The 13,758-nt window shown below is 39.9% G+C and overlaps 1 pseudogene; it reads left to right on the top strand.

Moving 5' to 3' along the window:
* The first annotated feature begins 1,924 nt into the window (after nt 1-1,924).
* LOC114210202 (ras-related protein Rab-7a pseudogene) lies at nt 1,925-9,496 on the top strand (annotated as a pseudogene).
* Nucleotides 9,497-13,758: the final 4,262 nt, after the last annotated feature.

Here is a 13,758-nt window from a genome sequence, read left to right as displayed (position 1 = left end):
GTAAATGCCTAATAAAATTGAGCATCAGAGCATTCCAAATGAACACATTAGGCATTGGTAAAGCAACAAGTCTCTTTGTCAGGTTATTTACAGGGGCCAAAAGAAACAGCCTTCCTCACATATTTCCTCTGGCCATAATTCTCCAACCTGGCCCCAAATATTTAATGACTAAACCTAAAATTTACACTGGGAAAGAAAGCAAAACAAATTGTTACCTATATTTATAGGCCAAACTAATTTTGCATAATTATCTTTGATGAGACTAATCAAATAAAGTCATTTTTATTCCATGAGACATCGTACCTATCTATATGAAGACAGGCCTGGGTTGAATTAGGGAGAAGTACAAGAAGAACATCACTGGTTCTTTATAAGCTGCTCCAGGGAAGCTATAAAGCATTGAAAGATGTATATACCACCCTGGAAGTAGTACGGCATTATCTAGAAACAGAGAAAAAAATATATAGAAAAGCAAAATGATGGGGTACCTGAGTGGCTCAGTCCGTTAAGTGTCTGACTCTTGATCTGGGCTCAGGTCATTGAATAAGGGACAGACAAGGCTAGGTAGGAAGACACAGGTAAGGGGCAACATGACTAGGCTCACCAAGGGGGCTAGGTAACCAGGCTCACAGAAATCCCAGATGTGAAGAAATAGGTGAGATATTAACCAAAGAGAAGGGAACACCTTGTTTGTGCTCATGATAGTTACAAGAACACTTTGTTAGTTCTAAATATATGAGATATTCTCATGATATTTACAAAAAGAGAAGGGAAAGTAAAAAATCCAGGATGTTGGTTCCAAATATAGACAGAATATTCTCCAATTTATGAATCCACCATGTTATTGACATGAAATTTACCAAGTTTTTTGGTCAGTTTTCTGTATCAGATGGACCATAAAAGGCCGCAGGAGCAACCCATTCAGTGGCAACCCATTGGGGACCCCTTTCACCCCAGAGAGCTATTTTTCCTTCCTTTCTGTTCTCACCTTCACTTAATACACTTTTACTTTCACTTCACCCTTTCCTCCACAAGATTCATTCTTCGACTCCTTGAGACAAAAATCCCGCATTCCTGAAACATCATGATCTCAAGGTCAGATTCCATCCATGCTCAGCACAGAATCTGCTTGGGATTCTCTGCCCCTACCCCTGCTCACACACACTTTCTCTCTTTTCCCCCATTCAAATTAAATAAAATCCTTTTTTTTAAAAAAAGGGAAAATGAAAGAAAAGAATGACACAATATGGTTAATGGTGATCCTGTGATTTTAAAGAAACCTATTTTCCAGAAATCATCTTACCATTCATGCTATGATTATACACCAATTGGACACTACTATTCACAAAACTACTGAACTCAAGCAAAAGATCTAAAATGCCTAAAAGCAAAGAAGCAAAATTAAGGGCACTATTTTTCTTCCTATTTTCACTCCACCAAAAAGGAAATATTCTGGGAAGATGGTAGCCACATAGTTTTTGAATCTCCTTTAATCTTCACTTAAATTGAAGGAAAAAAACAGGGACAGCATTTCTAACAAGCTAAGTGATAAGACATCCCCACAAACTGTCAACTGCAGGACAATGAGGAGACATTACCAACAACCACAAGACCTCCAAGGTATCAGTGTTTGTACAGAAGAAAGCAAAGTCATGTCTGATGGTCCCAAGCACAAGAAATAACAATAATAGCAAACATATGATCAAAAAATCACAGTTTCAAAACAGCACCTGAAACTAGAAGGATTTTGTCCAATATTATGGTAGAAGAGTACAAGGAAATGGTATCTAGGACTTAAGGAAACAGGAGCAGTCTAGACAGGCTTTTCTTCTGAAATAGACTCCCATGCTGAAAAGAAAATTTTAAGGAAAAGAAACTAGTAGGAATTCAATCAAAATTTCACAAAACAAGGAAGACGACAGACATGAAGAAAAGTGAATGTCCAGAGGAAAGTGAAGAAGGAAAACCACCAGGTTTTGAATACTACTCAACAACAGTGGAAGAAGGAGCACTCTTAAGTTAGAAAGCATTATTAGCAATAGGACTATGGTTTTGAGTTACCAGATCCTATTAAAAAGAAACGAGGTTGGAGTGGGGGTGGGGTGGGGTGGAGTGGGGGTGGGGTGGAGTGGGGTGGCTGGGTGGTAGACATTGGGGAGGGTATGTGCTATGGTGAGCACTGTGAATTGTGCAAGACTGTTGAATCACAGATCTGTACCTCTGAAACAAATAATGCAATATATGTTAAGGAAAAAAAAAAGCAGGAGGGGAAGAATGAAGGGGGGGTAATCGGGGGGGGGAGACGAACCATGAGAGATGATGGACTCTGAAAAAACAAACTGGGGGTTCTAGAGGGGAGGAGGATGGGGGGATGGGTTAGCCTGGTGATGGGTATTAAAGAGGGCACGTTCTGCATGGAGCACTGGGTGTTATGCACAAGCAATGAATCATGGAACAGTACATCAAAAACTAATGATGTAATGTATGGTGATTAACATAACTAAAAATTTAAAGTAAAAAAAAAAAACGAGGCTTCTTGGACACATGGCTGATTCCATGTCTGGGGGAGGACATACACAAAATGATCTTGAAATACCTTGTTTAAAAAAAAGCAAGACTATCAGACCTGTCAAAAGGACTCAGTAGACAACTTTATGAGGTTTCCACTGACCAAAGATGGGTCAGTTTTCCTTCAAAAAGGAAAACAATTCCCATGGATATAAATCCATTCATTAATATTTAAATTACTAAAAATTAAATGATCACCTTCAAAGGATAGTAAATAAAGAGAAAGAAACAAGCTTTTATTGTCTTTCCTATATGACTAGACCACTGGATAACCAAATAATAGATGAGAGCAAGTGTCTACTTATAAAAATATTTAAGATAATAATTTTTTAAGTGATAGGCTATCATCATTTGCAACCACCCTCCACTCAATGAATTAATAGATTTATATAATAAGTATCAATGTCTGCTGACAAAAAGAGACAACCAGACATATGTACCTTTTATTGACTTGCTAAAATGTCAAACATGAGTATGACCAACCCTCTGAATCCTGTAGCCAATTTTTAGAAAATAGAAAGGAGAATAGAACATGTCAACTTAGCCAAGAATATATAGTTAGCAAAATCCAGACAATAGAAAACTTGACAGTTCAAATTATCTAGGTCCTTCAACAAGAAAATTTTAAGGAAAAGAAGGGGATGAGGTACGTAGGGGTGGAGAGAAAAACTGTAGATTAAAAGAGAATCTAAAGACATTTTTAATGAAAAAGACTAAGATACAGTGTATAAAGATGCACTCTTGGGTGGTAAAAAAAAAATGCGAGGACATAATTACTATAAAAGTCAGGATAATGGCTATTCTGACAGAAGGGAGTGTTTGTAACTGGGATGGGCCTCACCAAGGGGTTTCTGGGATGGCTGACAAGGTTCTACCTCTTGCGTTGAATGGTAGTTACAACGGTGACTGTTCTAAAATAATTCACTACTGAAAGACGGTATTAATAAAAGGAGAAATGAAAGAAACAAAAGGGAAAAAGCAACGGGAGACCCATGGCAGTTGGAAGACAGTAGGGGCCATGCATAGGTTGTGTCTACACAATTAGAAAAAGACTGAATTAAGACTCTCAAACTCCCACCTTCTACCTCCAGTGAAACCTGAAAGAGTATCAAAGCAGAGGTCGGCAGCAGGTCTTTAGTAGAAAGTGCTCTGTTTCCCCAAAATCTCTATGTGTTCAGATTTTTTTGTCATAGTATTTTTGCAGGACTAGGTTAGAGCATTCAGTATAGATCCCACAATCAAGGAATGAAAAAACTTCCCTAGGAAAATTATACTTTATACCGACATGAAGAAAAGAATTTGCCTCAATGTTCCATCATCTCGTGTAAAAAAAAAAAAAAAAAAAGAAATTGGAATTGAAATGTTTCAGATGATTTTATTTTATTCTATTGTTTTTTTCTTTCTATATACCTAACTTCTATAACAATAAAATAGCTTTGGCATGGCAATATATTGTTATGTATTCTATAACAATATGTGAAAGTATAATTTGATGAAATGACAATTTCAAAGCCTGAAGCAACTACAAATGCTTAACATAAGACAGGGAAAGATGGGAGAGGAGGAAGCCAATTTCTTGAATTGAATTTAAAACCATGCTGTGGTTGTTGCTCTTCTGCTGCTCCCCAGAGCATTACCTGGACATGAACCCTCTTACTGTGGAAGGAAACAGTGGCACAGTCAGCAAACAACATACTCTGTCTACTACAGTCTGAAGGGGCCCCTTGCAGGTCTTTTCACCATGCTGCCTTCCACCTGAGGGAGTCTGGACATGAGACAGCGAGAAGGAAGAAAAGAGCATCTACCACCTATTTAGGCCAGAAGCACATATGCAGAATCTTAACTAATGTCCAGTTAGTTATCAATACAGTGTCTACAAGGGGAGCAGAGATCTAGGAGGTTTCCTACAAAGGGGTCACAGTCCTACTAATGGCATGGGGCTGCATTCCTGGTCTCTTGGAGGACGGCATGCAAGCTCTCCCTGACCTGAAGAGACTCTCCTCCAGACCCTTCCAGAACTCTCTCCTGCTCCTCACTGCCATTCACTCCTTTTAACCTCACTCCCACGCCCTAATCCTAGCCCCTTGTTCTCTTCTGGTTGGCCTCCAGAGAGGGATTTCAATCAGTCCCTTCTCTGCTGGTTCTGTCACTGCTCAGGCAGAAATGATGCTTCTTACTCTCTATGGTGGTCTGACCCGCAAGTAGGATATCCAAAAACAACCAACCAATCCTGGAGCAGGAAAGATAACCTCCTGCTAGCATACCTCTTCAACCTTACTCTGCTAAAGGAGAAGCTTTTCCTTTTCCAGCTTAGAGTTATTTTATTAAAAACTTCCATCTACTGCTTTACCCTTAACATCCAGGAAAAAAGGTGGGGTCACCACAGAGCTAATGCAAGGGGAATCAGTGTATTTATGACTCAGTAAATTTTCAAATTAGATCATATACATTTACAGATATAGGCCTACCACACCTTCTGTGTAGACTATTGCTTGAAAAATAATAATGGAAATCCCCAGGAGAGCAAAACTAAAGGGGGAATTATGAAGAGTGAGGAACCTCTGCTGTAAGAAAAGGTAGGGTTGGGTTTGAGAAGCTGGGCTTTAAAGGCCTCCATGAGTCTCCAAAAGAGCATTGGGTCACAGAAAGAGTTGTTTCAAAAAGGGCTTTGAAACATCAGCAAGAGTTATGAGCAGAATCCCTTAATATAGTAGATGACCAATAAATAGTTGTTGAACGACTGAATTATTAAAAATACATTGATGACACATGCCACAATTCAAATGTGCCAAAAAAAAAAGGTAACTATTTTCTGCAAGGAATCTCATCTTGCTTTTGAGCTCATTGAACAGAAACAACCATCTTTGACTCATCAATGATTATAACTCACTCTCTTCCAGTTTTAGCCAATACTTTTCAGGTATTATCTCAGGTGCTTCAGGATTTAATCTCAGTAAATTACATCTTTTTTCTCCTTCCTTCTGAGGACCTCCTCGCCAGGGACTTTCTAAGTTCTTACAGATTGGAGGTAGAGAGGTTTTGGCAATAATGTGCTCTGACCTAGCTTTGTCCCAGCTAGCTCGGCATCCTGCTGAAGTGACAGTGGTCCTGCCTGTTTCCAACTGGTACCCAGTGTTGAAAGGGGAGGCCCTCCTCCAGACTCCAGCCACACAGCCCCATGTTCTGCAGCCTCCTTGTCCTGACCCTATGCCTCTTCCGGTCCTCTTAGCATTTGGGCATCCCCCACAAGCATGATGACACACGTATGCCATGGGAACCAGAAGTGCCAGCACAAGCTGATTTGCCTAGACCTCTTCTTCAGACATTTCAAAGCAGCAGCAGTGGGTAGCCTTGCACACTGAATATACTGGATGTTCAACTTCATTAAAGGAGGTGCAGTCTCCCCAGGCCATGCCCTGACAAACAAGGAAGCCCCCCCTCCCCCATTCCAGAGTCCCCAGTTCTCTCCGGCCCTCCCTACCCTTTGCCTCCTTCTGAAAGATTCAGTCGTGGAAGGGATATAGGGGGATAGATTCAGGAATGAAGACAGTCTCACTTTTGGCTTTTCTCCTCTTCCTTCCTCAGAGCCCTTGCATCAGAAGCATTTTTCTTCTTCCCTTTGGACAACATTTAACTTATTTGTGACACCGTTTTCCATTGGTATTATGAGGATATTAATTCCTACACCATTGGTAGTTGTAAGACTTTAAATAAATAATATGCAAAGCTTTCCTGCCTCTTCAACGTTCTCCTAATTTTACCCCAATAGTGAGCTGTTCCAATCCCAAAATCTGCTCGGACACTTATATGCCCAAACCTACAGGCACATGTCCAGTCTCCCACAGTGAGCCAAGGACAGAATCAGAACCAAAATCCAGGACTCCTGGTGTGTAACTAAACTTCTCAAGATTTTCCACAATAAAAACTGCTTCCCTAAAAGATTTTTTAAAAAAGAAGAGCAGAAACATTTGTTTATTCTTTCAGAAAACACATCTACTGAGAACCTCTGGTATATGAAGCACAGTGCTCATTACTGGGGCAAAAAGAAAGTAGTAGGGCAATGAGAGGTCAAATTCACAAAGATGAAAAGGCACTTTTGTGTGCTCAAGAGAACTTTGAGCATCTGCTATTGCCTGAGCATTCTAGTGAGATTCCAGGCTGGAGAGGTAAGAGACGTAAGCGGGGAGAGCCAAGAAGCTGCCCTAATGAGCTCTAACTTGGGTAGAGGAGGAAATGTGCTTAATACTGGCAATTAACCACCCTGGTAACAGTGCAGAGAATGCTCTAAGGAGGACAAGATTAGAGATGAAAACACCATTTTTCAGGCTGTTGTAGTAACCCAGGTCAGCTATTATATGGGCTACAATGAGTAGGAATAGGGATAGAGAGGGTGGGAAAGATAAAAAAGAGGAAATGATTTCAAAAGTGGGTCATATGGGTAGTACTATTCTTACTTTCTTTCACTGAAGCCATAGGTAAGACCTTCCCACAAACTGAACTTGTGTAATTAAAGCACATTTTATATTAAGGCGTGTTACAGAAAAACATTCCATGACTCAATGAATGTAGAAGTGTAAGAACAAATTTTGTGACTAAAAAGGCATATATTGTCAAACAAATCTTTTCTTTTACTATATTGGCACGTTTAAATCTTGATTTTGGTAGAGAAACCTGGATTTACATTTTGGTTCAGATACTTTTTTAACTGCTCTGAGAATTTCACATTTATGAAATTAGTATAATTATTATTCTATCAAAGGAGAGTTGGAGAACTAAATGAATTGGCAAATGAAAATAGAGCTCCCCACGAGGGAAGAAAATGTATCCTATTCATCTTAAACTTTTCCTAAGTATAGAAACAAAAAAGCATCAAAATTCTTCTCCAGAAGCAAGCTAACTTCTATACCAATATCTGATTAAGAATAATGGTTAAACTGAGTAATACTATTTTAAGCATTTTTCATGGATTATCTGTAATCCACACAACAGCCAGTAAGTGGTAGAGCTGGGATTCAAATGCAGGCTGTCTGGCACTGACCCATATGATTTTACCCATTATACTCACAGCCTCTTAATAATCATTGTTATGTGACTCAATGGGAAGTCTGCCTCTTCCTCTTTCTCTGCCCCTCCCTCTTCTCAAGCTCTCTTTCTCTCATACAAATAAAATCTTAAAATATATATATAACTACCATACAATCCGACAATTCCACCTCTAGGTATTTATCCAAAGAAAACAAAACCACCAACTTAAAGACATATATGCACCCCTTTGTTCATTGCAGCATTATATACACAGTCAAGATATGGAAGCAACCTGTGTCCATGTCCATCCATAGATAATGGATAAACACACATATATATGTATATATGCACATATATGTATACATACACACAATGGAATATTACTTAGCGGAAAAAAAATAATTAAATCTTGCCATTTGCAGCAAGACGGATGGACCTAGAGCATATTATGCTAGGTGAAATAAGTCAGACAGAGAAAGACAAATATCATATGATATCACTCATATGTGGATTCTAAAAAACAAAACAAATGAATAAACAAAATAAAACAGAAAGAGACTCACAGATACAGGAAACAAACTGTTGGTTACCAGTGGGGAGGGTTTATGGGGATGAATGAAATAGGAGAAAGGGGTTAAGAGGTACAAACTTTCAGTTATAAAATAAATAAGTCACAGGGATATAATGTACAGCATAGGGAATACAGTCAGTAATATTGTAATAACTTTGTAGAGTGATAGAAAGTAACTACACTTATTGTGGGGATCATTTCATTATATATAAAAATATCAAACTGCCATGATGTACATCTGAAACTAACAGCATATTGTATGTCAATTGTACTTCAATAAAAATGTAATATATGCATATATAAAATCTAAAGATGATCTAATTAAGTGATCCTGTTTTAGTCTTGATATCTGCTTAAGAAATCAAAACATCATTAAAAACTAAAGATATTCAGAAGGCTTGGGGAGTGCCGAGGAGTCAGCTGGAGCCGTAACTTGAACTTCTCCTCAGCCCCTGTCCTCCCTTGTACTTCCTTCTCGGTGGGAGCCCTAGCGACGCGTCCGGCCCGGAGCCCCCAGCAGAGGGGCCGCGTTTGAAGGATGACCTCTAAAAGAAAGTGTTGCTGAAGGTTATCATTCTGGGAGATTCTGGAGTTGGTAAGACATCACTCATGAACCAGTATGTGAACAAGAAATTCAGTAATCAGTACAAAGCTACAATAGGAATAGACTTTCTGACAAAGGAGGTGATGGTGGATGACAGACTAGTTACAATGCAGATCTGGGACACAGCAGGCCAGTAATGGTTCCAGTCACTTGGTGTGGCCTTCTACAGAGGTGCAGACTGCTGCGTTCTGGTATTTGACGTTACTGCCCCCAACACATTCAAAACCCTTGATAGCTGGAGAGATGAGTTTCTCATCCAGGCCAGTCCCCGGGATCCTGAAAACTTCCCCTTCGTTGTGTTGGGAAACAAGATTGACCTCGAAAACAGACAAGTGGCTACAAAGCGGGCACAGGCCTGGTGCTACAGCAAAAACAACATTCCCTACTTCGAAACCAGTGCCAAGGAGGCCATCAATGTGGAGCAGGCGTTCCAGACAATTGCACGGAATGCACTTAAACAGGAAACAGAGGTGGAGCTGTACAATGAATTCCCCGAACCCATCAAACTGGACAAGAACGACCGGGCCAAGGCCTCGGCAGAAAGCTGCACTTGCTGAAGGGGCAGTGAGAGCAGAGCACAGAGTCCTTCACAAACAAAGAACACACTTAGACCTTCCAACACAAGCCCCTCTCCTCTTCCAAAGAAAATATAAAGTCATCTCTCGAATCCAGCTGCCAAAAGAAACCCCATCAACACACTCACCCTAAAACACACACACACACACACCCCTGATACAAGCAGACTCCAGACACACACACACACACACACACCCCTGATACAAGCAGACCACACACACACACACACACACACACACACACACACACACACACCCCTGATACAAGCAGACAGACTCCAGCCCAGGCCTGTGATGACTGCATCGGGGTCTACCCACCCACCACATCAGCCCTTGTACGACAGCGCGACAGGCAAGCTGTAGAAATCATTCTGGTGTGGAGTCAGCATCAGCAGCTTATTCTTTTTGTCCACTGGGGAGAGAGAACTGTTTACAGTTTATCTGTGTCTAATTAGTTACCTGATTTTTTTAACGGTCTTGTGGTCTTTTTACCCCCTACCCCCACCCCTCCCTCCTGTGAAGGCTACCACTTGGGAAGGCTGGTGCCCCATGCTTCATTACAGGCTCACATCCAGTCTGATCAGGCTGAGTTTTGTATGTATCTGTTAATGCTTGTTACTTTTAACTAATCAGATCTTTTTACAGTATCCATTTATTATGTAATGCTTCTTAGAAAAGAATCTTATAGTACATGTTAATATATGCAACCAATTAAAAATGTATAAATTAGTGTAAGAAATTCTTGGATTATGTGTTTAAGTCCCGTAATGCAGGCGTGTAAGATGGAGGGTTGAACCCTGTCTGGATTGCAGAGTGTTAGCAACTCAGAATTCAGAAATCCAGCTAGAGGCAGTATTCTGTACAGTAGACACAAGAATTATGTACGCCTTTTATCAAAGACTTAAGAGCCAAAAAGCTTTTCATCTCTCCAGGGGGAAAACTGTCTAGTTCCCTTCTGTGTCTAAATTTTCCAAAAGGTTGATTTGCATAATACAGTGGCGTGTGCAATGGATAAATGGCCGTTGTTTCAGAAATTAAAATTCTCATTCCCCCCCTGCCCCGCTCCACACTTCAAAACTCCCCTATTAGGTCAGCATCCTACTGATAAGAGGAAAAGGAAAATCCTAACAGATCTGTCCTAGTGATTTTACCTTTGTTCTAGAAGGCACTCCTTTCAGGGTTGTGGTATCCTTAGGTTAGCAAACCTTTTTCTCCTTTTCCCCACCAACTCCCAGTATTGCCCACTATTCATTAACCTGTTTCTTTGGTATGGAACCCTGGCAGTTCTGCCCCCTCCCTAGGATCTGCCCCTGCATTGTAGCTTGCTTAACGGAGCACTTCCTCTTTTTCCAAAGGTCTACATTCTAGGGTGTGGGCCAAGTTCTTCTGTAAAGAGATGAACGTGATGCCAATAAAATGTAACAAGAACAACAACAAAAAAAAAACTAAAGATATTCAGATGTCAATAATATTTCCATTCTAAAATAAAATTTAAATGATCCCTTTGCCAAAAATTAATGTTGAATATTACCAAAGACTTTTTAATGCTGGGATTTCTTCAAAAACAAAGAAGGACAAATAATCAGAAGAACACACTCATATGGAAGAAGTGCTGCTAATTTATATGCTGCTTATATGTCTATGCATTTTTTGTGGTATTTATCACACTCTGTGTTATATGGTCAAGATTATATTAGGTGGTGAACTTAATTTGAACATCAGTCATGGCATGCCTGCTAATCTTTGCAGCCACCACAGAACCAAGCACAAGCTTGACATGGTAAAACTCAGTAAATATTGTTATGTTGATTTAAAAAAAAAAAAAAGTACTGGCACAGAAAGAGGCACTCTTTAATCTCCCAGTCCCTATGCAGCAGGAAATAATGTGTGGCTTCATATTACCTCACTGAATATCATAAATAGAATTCTACCTGTGTTAAGCTCAGGCAACACAGCAAAGAGGAAATGCACTTTGTGCATAATGGAAATGTATTTAGAGCAATTTGCCTTCTGAAAAGTTCTTAAGGCACTAAGGGATGCTGCCATACCCAAAGTGACAATCTTAAATTATTCATTGGTTTGATCATTTTCATAGAAAAATTACTGACATTTCTCTTAAAATGGTTTTCTCTAAAAATGAGCTGTTGTTACATTATACCACAAAATAACTGAGTGTTGGCTACACCATACTATTTATATCTCTATCTGGTTTTCTCCTAGAAGAGTGTTCTGCTGATCCCAAATCTAAAGAATCTGTTCATTTTCATCCATTGTATTCTTAACAAATATTATCAAACACCATTTTTACTTATAATTTAGCAAACAGCAAAAAGCAGAAAATTTTTGTGCCATATAACTATGGAGAAATATATATTCTCATACTTTGTTGATGGAAATGTAAATTGTACTTTTTGTTTAAAAAATATTTGAAGGGGTTCCTGGGTGGCTCAGTCGGTTAAGTGTCTATCCTCAGCTAGGTCATGATCTCCGGGGTCCTGGAATCAAGCCCGTGCTCAGTGGGGAGTCTGCTTTTCCCTCTCCCTCTGCTCCTCCCTTCTGCTTGTGTAGTCTCTCTCCCTCTCTCAAATAAATAAATAAAATCTTTAAAAAAAAATTTTGAAGACATCTGTAAAAGTAAATATACATAAGCCATTTCAGCTGAGCAATTTTACTTCTAGAAATTATTCTTCTGCATATACATGCACATGTGTGCAAACACAAACTTTTGAGGATATTCACTGTAACACTACTTGAAACAGGGAAAAAATGGAAACAATCATCATTATAACTGTACTTAAATTATGACTCATTTATGTAATAGAAGAGTATTAGCTATCAAAAAATAAACAACAGCCTATGCGTACTAGCATTGAATAATCTCAACTAAATATCCTTAAGGGAAAAAAAAATAGTAACAAAATAGAAAACAGTGTGTATAATACACTACTTTGTATAAAGAAAGGATAGATTACAGTGGTTAAGCCCAGCCCTGGTGCCAGACCTTTCTAGGTTCCACCCCTTACTAGCTGATCATCAGTAAATGAATTAACTTTTCAGTTCCTCAGTTCATCAGTCTGTAAAGTGGGTATAACAGCAGCTCCTCGATCGTAGAATTGTTGTATGAATGAACACATAAGGCAAAGACTGCTCCCTGGTCACCAAACACAGTTCCTCTTTTTCCATGAGCACACTCAACTATACTTGCCAGCCTCTTTTGCACTAAGATATGGGGATGCGACTGAATTCTAGCCAATTATTGGCAGAGCTGGCCTATAAAAGCCTCTCATATGCCATCCTTTATGCTCTTTGCCCTTTGGCCAGGCAGATATTACTGGCCAGGTCAGTCTCAAAGACACATATTAAAGAGTGTAGGGCCTCTTTCAGTTGGGGTCCCTTAATGACTGACTGGGGCAAAGACTCCCCTCCTCCCTCCCCCCCCACACACACATTACTGACCTAGATCACTTTCCATTGGGTCTGAAGAATAACTTTTAGGGTCAATAATTACAGCAAGCTCTTACCGTTTGCTGCCATTACCGTAATTACACTGTTTTTGTTATTAGCACATAACTTATCTCTGAAAGATAGATAAGAAACCAGTAATAGTGTTTGCCTCTGACAAAGGAGATTGTCAGGCCTTTTACGTCTCTTGAATTTTGTGCATATGCGTGTCCAATATGCATTATATCATGTCTGAATTAGCAGGCTGGCCTGTAATAGGCTGTGATCGATTAGCCCTGAAATCTCAGTCTTAACACATCAGAAGTTTATTTCTCATTAACATCACAGTCTGACAGGGAGCTAGAGACTCTACTGCCTGCAGTTCCTCCACAAGGTGACTCAAGACAGAGTGTTTCATCTGCCACCTCCTTCACAGACTGCAGTATGGAGGGAAGAAAAAGGAATGGAAGGGCACACCCTTTCCTAACTGCCATCACTGCTCCCGTTTCAGTGCCATGACCCCACTGAAATGCTGGCACCTGAGATATGTAGTTCAGCCCTGTGTTCTTGGAAATTAAATGTCTTGATGAATACCTGCACTTCCCCATGATGTCTTGAGAACCCTGACAATACAAAAGAAACAGGCTGGGACGCCTGGGTGGCTCAGTCGTTAAGCATCTGCTTTCGGCTCAGGTCATGATCCCAGAGTCCTGGGATAGAGCCCTGCATCGGGCTCCCTGCTCCGTGGGAAGCCTGCTTCTCCCTCTCCCACTCCCCCTGCTTGTGTTCTCTCTCTCGCTGTGTCTCTCTGTCAAATAAATAAATAAAATCTTAAAAAAAAAAAAAGAAACAGGCTGAGGAGGGTACTATCTTGGCCATTTGCTATGCTATAATGTTTCCTTTAACTGTGAACATATAGATTTAGGAACCTAAAGTTTCTACAAAAAAAGGATGATATACAAAGACTTAGGCTA

The sequence above is a fragment of the Eumetopias jubatus genome, unplaced genomic scaffold (assembly GCF_037043125.1).
Source record: "Eumetopias jubatus isolate StellerSeaLion01/CBP00866 unplaced genomic scaffold, mEumJub1_p1.0 scaffold_3, whole genome shotgun sequence".
Lineage (NCBI taxonomy): Eukaryota > Metazoa > Chordata > Mammalia > Carnivora > Otariidae > Eumetopias > Eumetopias jubatus.
Note: the sequence above shows the minus strand (reverse complement) of the source record. Positions and strands in the feature narration are given on the sequence as shown.